The following is a 10,859-nucleotide window of genomic DNA, read 5'->3' on the forward strand; positions in this document are numbered from 1 at the left end:
TACTGTGTATAATGTTTAGTTACATATTTAACTTCTGACAGGTAAACTTAGTCCTATTGAAGTAAATACAATGGTGCTCTGACAAAGGGTACAACTCTTATTTTTATACTGATTTTAACCAACTGTAAATATTGCTAAAAGTTTGAACAGTTTAGTAATAAGCATATAGTAGTTAGAACTGAAGGGGTTGTTTTGGAAGTTTAAAATTACTTAAGGTTTATTTTCTCTTATAGTTGCAGTGTGTGAGTAGTGATTCAGAGAAATTCACTTCTGTAGGTTTAATTTATTCAGAAATATACATAAAACACAGATATGAAATTTATTTTAAGATTAATGTGTTTGTAGATTTAAGCCCACCATTTTATTTTACCATGAACTATCTATGCAGACATTGCATATTGTGTCTGTTTTGGATTTGTGAAGCAAAACTTGGTTTTACTGTTTTTTCAATATATTTTTCTTTGATTTTGTGTGTGTGTGTAGTCATCCCTTCCTCCCTCTCTTTTCTTATTGCAGTTTTTGTATTGGCTTAAGTAATGCTCTACTACAATTGTTTTTGGAAATTTCCCTTCCTCTCCATATTGGGAGCTGTACAGAGATGTTGGTTGGAATTGGAGGGTCTATCCCTTACAATTAGACCACTCTTTGGTATCTGCCTGTGAGCTCTGAAGTTACCTAGTTGGTTGTGTTCACTGTGCTTTTCCTGTAGACTGTAACTTCTCTTTATTTTTCTATTCTGTAAGTTGAAATAGTCATACAGCTTGCTTTCATGCTATGATAGACAAGAAAAGACTGTCTGAAAGAACTGTTTTACAACTCTTGTTTGGCTGACAGCAATTGACAAATTGACATAAACCTTTCATCTCACTTGGTGTAGATGAAAGCTATTGCTTGTTGGGTCCTTTGGTTCTGAAAACTCACTGTAATGTATTCTGAAGAAATCTATACATTCCGCTTCAGTAATATAATAGAACTGTGCTCTGTTTTTAATAGTAGAGGATAGGAATGTTAGAGATTGGCATGAACCAGTTCATCCCTGTTCATCAGAGTTCATAAAGGCTGCAGTCCAGGTCCTGCTGCTCCCCTCATCTGCCTCCTGTGACTCAAACAGCCACTCGCCAGGCTGAGCTTGCTTGTTTTTTTCCTCCTCAACTGATATTCCTGGCAAAAGCTTGGGCTTCTCTGTTCCTCCCTCTCTGTTGATCTCCCACTCAGACAAAAGGGCAAGGCAAAGAAGTCCATGCTCTTGCTTGTGACTGGGAGATTAGCTGAGGAGGTGGAAAAAACAAGCAATCTGGGCCTGGTGAATGGCTGTTTAAGCCAGAGGAAGTGGGGAGGGGAGCAGCTGCATCTGTGCTGCTGCCTTTACTAACTAGGATGAAACAAACAAGTTTGTGCCCATCTCTGGTTTCTGGAGTTTTATCCTAATACTGGGTCGCCTTGAATGTTTCTTCTTGTCTTAAAGACTCTGAAACCACATCTTCTCCATCTTTCCAGTTTGCATATCCGCAGTAGCCATTGGCTGAACTACTGTGTAGCTTGCAAACATTAATTTCTTAGGAAACTCCTCAATCCTGAAGAGTGTGTAGTGGTTGGTGCTTTGTCCTCTACACATACATCATTTGCCATCTTATGGTGACTGACATGAGTGGACCCACACAAAAACAAATCAGAAAAATCTCAGCAGGGTTCCATTCAAGAACTTAGCATTCAGGGCCTTGTTGTTGAAGAATCTGAATGTGTGAGTAGAAAAGGTAAGAATTTTCCTTGATCTCTGCTCTGCAATTCTATACGTGCCTTGCAATTACATCTTTGTATAATTCAGGTTTACCTTTGAATAGAACAGAATTGCACTCTTATGCTTCAAATATCCCAGTTCATTTTATGTACTGTATTAACTATCAAACTATTTTCTTTTTTTCATCATCCTTTATAAATCATACTACCTTACTCTGGTGCTCTATCCCCCCATTTTTCACTTTTCTTGCAGCATTGTCAAACTTAAAATTTTATTCCAGAGGACATATGCTTAGCACTATGTGGTAAAATATCCATTTCGTGTTTGTGCATGTTGCTAAACTCAATTTGTTTTCATTCTGAGCTCAAAATTACTCAGCTAAGTTTAAATGACATGGGAAAAATGCAAGAGAAACAGGTAAGGACATCTGAAATAACTACCTCTCCAGATAAAACTGGAGAGACAGTTATTTCAGATGTTGGCAGCTGTAACAATGGCAAGTTGTCTTACAATCATGTGAAAAAGAAAGTACACCCTCTTTGAATTCTATGGTTTTACATATCAGGATATAATTAAAACCATCTGGTCCTTAGCATTTCTGAAAATTAGGTATTTATTTTATTGATTGATTGATTGATTGATTTGATTTGTATCCCGCCCATCTGGTCTATACAACCACTCTAGGCCAGTGGTCCCCAGCCTTGGGCCTCCAAATGTTCTTGGACTTCAATTCCCAGAAATCCTGGACAGCGGAGGTGATGGTGAAGGCTTCTGGGAGTTGCAGTCCAAGAACATCTGGAGGCCCAAGGTTGGAGACCACTGCTCTAGGCGGCTGAGGTAAACAGAACTTCAGATGAACAACACATGACATTTTACACTGTGCTATGATTTATTTAACAAAAATAAAGCCAAATTGGACAAGTCATGGGTGAAAAACTAAACCATATGATTCAATGACTTGTAGAACCACCTTTAGCAGCAATAAGTTGAAGTCATTGTTTTCTATATGACTTTATCACATTGTGTGGAGGAATTTCAGCCCCCATTTATTTGCAATGTTGCTTCAGTGCATTAAGGTTTGTTTCCTCCTGGCATTGTGTTAACACACACCTGAATGCTCCAGATCAGGAAACTGCTAAGACTTTGGCTTTTACAGAGGTGCTCACACTTTATGATGATCAGTTACTCAAGGGCGTTTGGTTAACAGCACCTGACTGCTACTAGGCCTCTTAATTCCTAGGAAAGCAATAAGGATGTACTTAGGTTTTCACACCTGACTCCTCCATTTGGCTTTATTTTGTTAAATAAATCATGACACCATGTAATATATTCTGTGTTGTACATCTGCGGTTGCATTTATCTAATATTCAGACCTGCTTAGGGCCAGATGGGTTTTTATTATATCCTGATACGTAAAGCCAAAGAATTCAAAGATGGTGTATTTATTTTTTCATACGACTGCAGATTTGGGAAGCAGAAAGCTGTAGCATTTTTGGCAAAATCATCCTCACTGTAGATGCACCAGTGTAAAGTTTTTTGAAAAAGAAGCTGTTTTTCTGTACTGTTTTGGGCACTTCATAGGTCCCATGCCTATTAATGTGTTCATGATTTCTGCACTAGCTACATAATACTTTGTCCTTTCTTTATTGAAGCCATCTTGAACTTACTTCCCCCACAATGGCTGTTTAGACCCCCACAGCTTAAAGTCACTTTGAATTTAACAAAGTGTAGCATTGTGAGCTCCTATACAACTTTACTGGTTTGAATAATTAGCTTATGCTTTGAATAATCTGTTTCAGGATTGGAACTCTTTTATCCAGGTACGGTGCCCAAAGTCTCTTACATTTTCTCATCCTGAGTTTCAGAATCTAGGAGTTCATGTTTCCCAAACCCAATATATGTTTCTGAAACCAAAGTATGTCAGATTAAAGGACACAAAATGTGGAGCATAGACATGGCCTCAATAAACTAATCAACTGTTTTCTAGTTGAGGCTTTTCCTTTCAGAGGTGTAGTTAACTCTGGCATCTCTTCTAGATGGCTTTTCATCCTTTCCAGCTGGTCATTTTCTGGCTGATGCTTCTTGTTGTCACAGCCAGTGAGGAATTTGAAGACAACTAGAATACAGTACCTTGGAGCCTTGAGAAAAAGCTGTTTCCATATGCTAGTAACCAATTGCTCCTTGAAACTACAGTTCCTTAAATCCCACTCTTAAATTTGCAGGCCTTAGAGAGGGAAGAAGGCAGTTGAGCTAAAATGTAGACATTTTTGAAAGCTATTAACGTGTGTGTTTCTCATTCTAGGGTTTGGGGTTTGTTTTTTTTTGGGGGGGGGTTGAGGTTTTTTTATTATATAAAATCCATCCATGTTGATTTAACATCGTGCCACCTGAGTACAGCTTATATTCATTTGTTAAAACAACTACCATACACATTACGCTCCTAATCTATACAACATCCTTCTAACCATTGATAGAACAAGTCCCATGTTTGATAATATTTTGTATCTTCTTTCCCTTTGATTTTCAGTGTTAGTCTATCCATTTTGGCGCAGTCCAGTATCTTTTTATTTCTTGATTTGTAGGTGTTCGCTTTTCCAGTACTGTGCATATATAATCCTCGCGGCTGCTAAAATATGCAGTATTAAATATACATTTTGTTTATCAACACTTTCTGGTATTATACCTAACAGAAAGAGCTCTGGCCTAAAGTCTACATGCTTTTTAATTTTAACAAGCCATGTATGTATTTTGTTCCAAAAGTTTTTTGCTTTATCACAAGTACACCAGAGGTGATAATAGGTTCCAGTTTTTCTATGACATTTCCAACATTTACTTGACCTATTAGAATACATCTTAGATAATCTATCAGAAGATAAATGTCATCTATAAAACATCTTATATACCATATTTTTCACTCCATAAGACACTTTCTCTCCAAAATGGTGGGAGGGAAAGTACATGCATCTTATGGAGTGAATGCAGTAACCCAGGGTTCAGCCACCACCACCCAAAAGCCTCCCACTGCCATGCTGGGAGGCCTCTGAACTGGCAGCAGAGACTGCTTGCTGTTTGGACCTCACCATTTTGCACTGCTAGCTTTCCAGGATCTGTTTCCTGCAGCCCTCCTAGAAAACCAGCAAGGCAAACAGGCCTATGGCAGCAAGCAGTGAAAATAGCCAAGGACCAAAGGGTGGTTCTAGAAAGACCAGGGGAAACCATAAACACAGTCTCCAACTTAGGCAGTTGATTTTCCCACATTTGGGGAAATCACAGGTCAGCTCATCCAAAGTGCAATAGATGAGCCTTACCCTGGGAAAACCACTTTTACAACAATGGTATCTCCCCTGCCAAGTCTGAGTTTGAATGGCTCCTAAGCCTCCTGGCCCTTTGTGTGCCCTACCCTCCAAAGGCATGGTGACCCCCAGCTGCACCTCCTGATCAGAACAGGGCTGCACAGCCCTAATCCCAAAAGAGGCCAGGAGAGCTCTTCAGTGTTTTGGGGTGCCCTGCAGGACCCCCATCAGGGGCTGGATGTTCCTCCCACAATCCTTCAGTGCACAGATATTAGCATATCTGCCTGCTTGCATCACCCAATTGGCTTCTCTAAAGCAGGAAGGAGGAGTCTCTTTCCCTTCACCTTCTGCAGAGACGTTAGACCATGTGACCAACCAGACATGTGGAGAACCAGAGAGAGAGAGAGAGAGAGAGTACAGAAACAAAAGCTTCTAAAATTGGCAGTAAGTTTAATAGGCCTGAGAATGGTGAGGGGAAGATAAAATTACTACTGAGAGCCTGCTGGATGGGGAAAAGGTGGCTAGATATAGCTGTCTGTAGTTCAGAGCTTGGTAGTAAGCTGCATCACTTCCCCATAAATTAAGCCTAAATAGAAATAATTTTGCAGATATTTAAAACATTAAGGGACCTGGGGGGGGGGAGAGGCTAATGTGTATTGTTAGCCAAATTTCATTCTGAAGCACAGAATGATTAAAAAGGCACTGAGCACATGCAGAATAAAGTTCAAAAGGGAAACCAAAAGGGACCTAACACTCCTTTCCTTAATATATTACCACTAGGGCTACAGGTTTTATTTGGTGTATTAGCTTGCCACAGTTTTTATGGACTCATCAGGAGCAAGGCAATTTGAATTGCAGAGGGCAGATCTGAATCACAGATCTGAATATGTCCAAGTAAAACTTTGAAATCTTGAAAATTGGTTTAAGAACCCAACATTTCATAAATAGCATTTCACACGTACACACACAACTGGAAACAGAAATTTTAGTAGTATTTTTGTGTTAACAAAAGCTGCATGGTGTCGCTCCCCCTGTTTTTATTGGTTTTTCTTAATCGTTGTTGTTCTACAATATTGCTGGTAGATTTTATCTTTTCATTGTGATTCCCAGCTACTGTATTTTATCCTATTGTAGTCTCTAAAATTGGACAACCATCTGTCAGATCTGCTCTGATTTGGATTCCTGCATTGAACCAGGGGTTGGAATTGATGGCCTTATAGGCCCCTTCCAACTCCATTATTCTATGATTCTGTGCTGCTTTGAGGTTATATTTGTAAAAGGAAGCAGGCAGTAGATGTGGTGATGCATAAGGGGCACATTTTTCTTGCAGAGTATGGGAACTCATTCTACCAGTGCAAAGCAGAAAAGGCTAGCATATAACATTCCTTTTAAACTAGAGGTAGTAAAATATGCTAAGGAGTATGGAAACAGTGAACAGTGCAGAGACATTTTGGTCCTCCTCATCTGAAAAAATGATTAGAGAGTGGAGGAAACAGGAGGATCAGCTGCAAAAAGCTGATAAAAGCACACTTTCTGTGGACATGCTGCATGCTGCAAAGTAAAGAACTGAATGATGGAGAGAGAGAAAACTATTGCTGTAAGGAAGGGAGGGAGGAAGGGAGGGAGTGGAAGTGAGGCATGCTTTGCTGTTTGCTTACACCTGTGCTGGTGGTGATTTCTTCATCATAACTCTTATTGACTACCCAGCAACTATCTGTTTATTCATCTCTTTCAGTGCAATAACAATTCATTATAAGTGTTAAAACTTGAGATGGTAATTCCCACTCATTGTGTGTCATCTTGCTGTAGAAGTCTGCTTCATGATTCTCCACTTCTGGTACATGTATGCCTTGTGAAATGACATGCTTGAGAATACACCAGTCCCGAAACTGTACTGTTAGTAGCAAGAAAGACATGGATTTTGTTCCTCCTTGGTGGTTGATATAAAGCGTTGTAGTGTTGTTGTCTGTGGCTATTGGAATAACTTTGCCAACTACAAATTGTTCAAAAGCTCTCGCTGTGTTGTACACTGCAAGAAGTTTGAGGTAATTTATGTGACAACATCTGTCTATTGCTACTGCCTTATGAATTTGCCAGAATTTTTTTTTCCGGTTTTCCTCTCCTAAAAATGAGGTGCGTCTTATTTGGAGGTGTGTCTTATGGAGCGAAAAATACGGTAAATTCTCATTGTCATCTTATAGTTTCTAGACCACAGCGGGGTATAAATTAAATAAATAAATAAATAAATAAATAAAAATAAAGCTCTTGCCATTTTTCAAAGTCAATATTGTATCCAAAATTTTGTGCCCATTGAACCATCGTTTCTTCGACCTGTTCGTCCTCCATTTTCCAGTTTAGAAGGAATTTATATATTTTCCTAATTAGTTTATCATCTGATGCTAACATTACTTGGTCAAAAGTTGTACGTTCTTTATAAAAATCATACATTTTTAAGTCCCTTTCATATCTTGATTGTATTTGCATTATAGACCACCACAATGCATCTAATCCCTGGTCTATAAGATCTTGTTTTGGCTTTAATCTCCTATCTATGTCTAAAATATTTTTGTGTACATTTTCATTTTTATTTTTTCCCATATTATATACAGGGAGTTTCTGATATAGTGGTTTTGAAAATATCTGTCTGTCTGTCTGTCTCTGTCTGACTGTCTGTCTGTCTGTCTGTCTATCTATTTATTTCATTTATACCCCACCTATCTGGTCGATTGCGACCACTCTAGGCGGCTATGAATGTTAGCTTTCTGATACCATAAAAAGTCATGCCAACCCAACTGTAGACCATGTCCTTCTAAATACAGAAGTCTTTTGTTTTTCAGGGTAATCCATTCTTTCAGCCAAGTTAGAACAGATGATTGGTAATATAAGGTCCAGTCCGGTAAGCCAAATCCTCCATTTTCCTTGGATTCTTGAAGCATTTTTAATTTGATTCTAGCTTTCTTCCCTTGCCAAATATATTTTAATATCACTTTATTTAGATCGTCAAAGTATTTTCTCTCTTTTCACTGGCACTGTTTGAAACAAAAAAAGTAGCTTTGGCAAAATGTTCATTTTGATTGTTGCAATTCTTCCTAATAGTGATAGCTGTAGGTTTTTCCATTTTTCTAGGTCTATTTTTATTTGATTAAGTAGTTTCATATAGTTATCTTCTTTTATAATTACACATCTGGCAGTTAAGTATATTCCAAGGTACTTGACTTTTTTAACTACTGTATTTGTAAATCTGACATCTTTGAGAGTTTGTTTTTTTGCTTGGCTGTTAAGTTTTTCACTATAACTTTAGTTTTTTCTTTATCTTCAATCCCGCTGCTTTTCCAAATTCATTGATTTTCTCCAGTAATCTCGATGTTGTTTCCAGTGGGTCTTCCAATATAAACACAAAATCGTCTGCAAATGTTTGTAGTTTATAGCTCTCATCCTTTATTTTGGTACCTTTAATCTCTGGGTCATTCTGCACATTCCTATTTAATACTTCCAGAATTAATATAAATAGCAATGGAGAGAGCGGACATCCTTGTCTTGTGCCTTTTTTATATATTAATATTATCCGTCAGCTCACCATTTACAATTACTTTAGCTATTTGTTCATTATAAATTGTCTCAATTACATTTACAGTGTAACTTGGCTGAAAGAATTGCATTTAAATTTACAGTGGTGCCTCGCTTAATGGGCACCCCGTTTGACAATGAAATCGCATACCGATGAACTTTTTGTGATTGCTTTTGCGATCGCATTGCGATGTTTTAAATGGGGAAAATCGCTTTGCGATATCGGTACCCTGTTTTGCTTACCGATCATCGCAAAGCGATGATTTTTTAACAGCTGATCGGCGGTTCCAAAATGGCTGCCGGGTAAAAAATATGGCCGCCCGATTTTCTCTGGGATGGATTACTTGCTTACCCGGCAGCAAAAATGGCCGCTGCATGGAGGATTTTCACTTAGAGTCTGAAGCCCATAGGAACACATTGAAGGGGTTTCAATACATTCCTATGGGCTTTTTAATATTGCATAGCGACGAAATCGCTTTGCAGCAATTTTTGCTGCACCAATTATCGTTGCTATGTGAGGCACCACTGTATAAAGTTTTTGGCAAAATCCATAGCTTTTATTTGCTGTATCATAAATTGCCAATTCATATTATCAAAGGCTTTTTGGGCATCCAAAAAGATTAATGCCATTTGCTTCTCTGAATGGACCTCATAATATTCTAATATGTCCAAGATTATCCTTAGGTTGTACCTTAGTTGTCTTTTTGACAAAAATCCATTTTGGTCTGAATGGATGAACTCCATTAAAAACTTCTTCAGTCTTTCCACTAATTACTGCAAAAATTTTATAGTCCACATTCAACAGTGATATTAGTCTTAAAAAATTTATATGTGTGGAGTCTGCATCTTCTTTTGGTATTAAAGTGATATATGCCTCTAGCCATGTCTTGGATATTTTAGCTTCTAGTAGAGCTTCATTACAGACCTCTTTTATTGGTAAGCTTATTATATCTTAGAAGGATTTATAAAATTCTGCTGGTAGTCCATCTGGTCCTGGAGTCTTATCGTTTTTTAATTGCTTCTGTTACTTCCATCATTGTTATTTTCTCATTTAGCAGATTTTTAATGTTTTCTGGTACTTTAGGGGGATTTGCTTTTTTGATATATTGTATTATCTTTTCAAGAGAAATTTCTTGGATATCATAGAGATTAGCATAATATTCTTTAGGTTTTTTTATTTGCTCTTTTTGATATTGGAGGTCTTCATTTTGATCTTGTAGCTTTGTTATCAGTCTTTTTTATTTTTATTTTTTCAATCTATAGTTTATTGATGTTATCGAAGAAATTTTGTTTAGCTTTTTTAACTTGTTGAGCTAATTCTTCTGATTCTATTAAGTTTAATTTATGTTTCACTATCTCCATCTGATATTAAGAGTTTTCTTCTGCGGTTCTTTTATAGCTCTAGCTCCAGTTTTTTAAGTTCTTTCAGTTTTGTAAATTGTTGTTTTTTCTTTTATTCCTTTTGGCTATATATGATATGGCCAATCCTCTGAAGTATGCTTTAGCTGTGTCCCAAATTGTTTGCAGGGATGTTTCCTCTTTTTTATTTTCTTTGAAGAAGAGTTCCATTTCTTTTTTAGTTCTTTCCACAAATTCTTTATCCTTCAATATTCCCTGGTTTAAAGTCCATCTTTTCTTTTATTTTCTCTCTCCTTTCCACCGCATTTTCATTGTGTTATGGTCTGCCCAAACATTGTTTTCTATTTCTATTTCCTGTATTTCAGTTTTTAATTCTGAGGATAGCCAGATCATATCTGTTCTTGACCAGGATTTATGTCTATTTGAATAGAAGGTAAATTGAGAGCTTTTAGTATTTGTTTCTCTCCATATATCTTGTAATCCTAGTTCTTCTGCCATCTGAAAGAAAACGTTTGGCAGTCTTCTCTTTTTCCCTTTTTACTGTTTTTGTAATCAAGTCTCTCATCTACAATTGCATTAAAGTCACCTATTATGCAAATATTTTGGTATTCTTTTTCCAATATTGTTTTATATAGCTTATGATAGAATTTTTCTTGTTTACTATTAGGTGCATATATTGCTATCATCAAGACCTTTTTTGATTTATTGTTATTTCTACCATTAAGATTCTCCCTTCTTCATCAGAATAGACATGTTTAGAGTTCAACTTTTCTTTCACATATAAAGCTACTCTTTTCTTTTGTTGTGTGGCTGAGTAATAGAGTTTCCCAATCTTCAGGTAAATCAGATATTTGTAATGCTGCTGTTTAATGTGTGTTTCTTGAAGACAGATTATATCTGCT

At 37.2% G+C, this 10,859-nt stretch overlaps 1 pseudogene; it reads right to left on the bottom strand.

Moving 5' to 3' along the window:
* Positions 1 to 4,946: 4,946 nt before the first annotated feature.
* LOC140703565 (U1 spliceosomal RNA) lies at positions 4,947 to 5,097 on the bottom strand (annotated as a pseudogene).
* Between the last annotated feature and the right edge of the window lie 5,762 nt (positions 5,098 to 10,859).

Source organism: Pogona vitticeps, chromosome 1, assembly GCF_051106095.1.
Source record: "Pogona vitticeps strain Pit_001003342236 chromosome 1, PviZW2.1, whole genome shotgun sequence".
Lineage (NCBI taxonomy): Eukaryota > Metazoa > Chordata > Lepidosauria > Squamata > Agamidae > Pogona > Pogona vitticeps.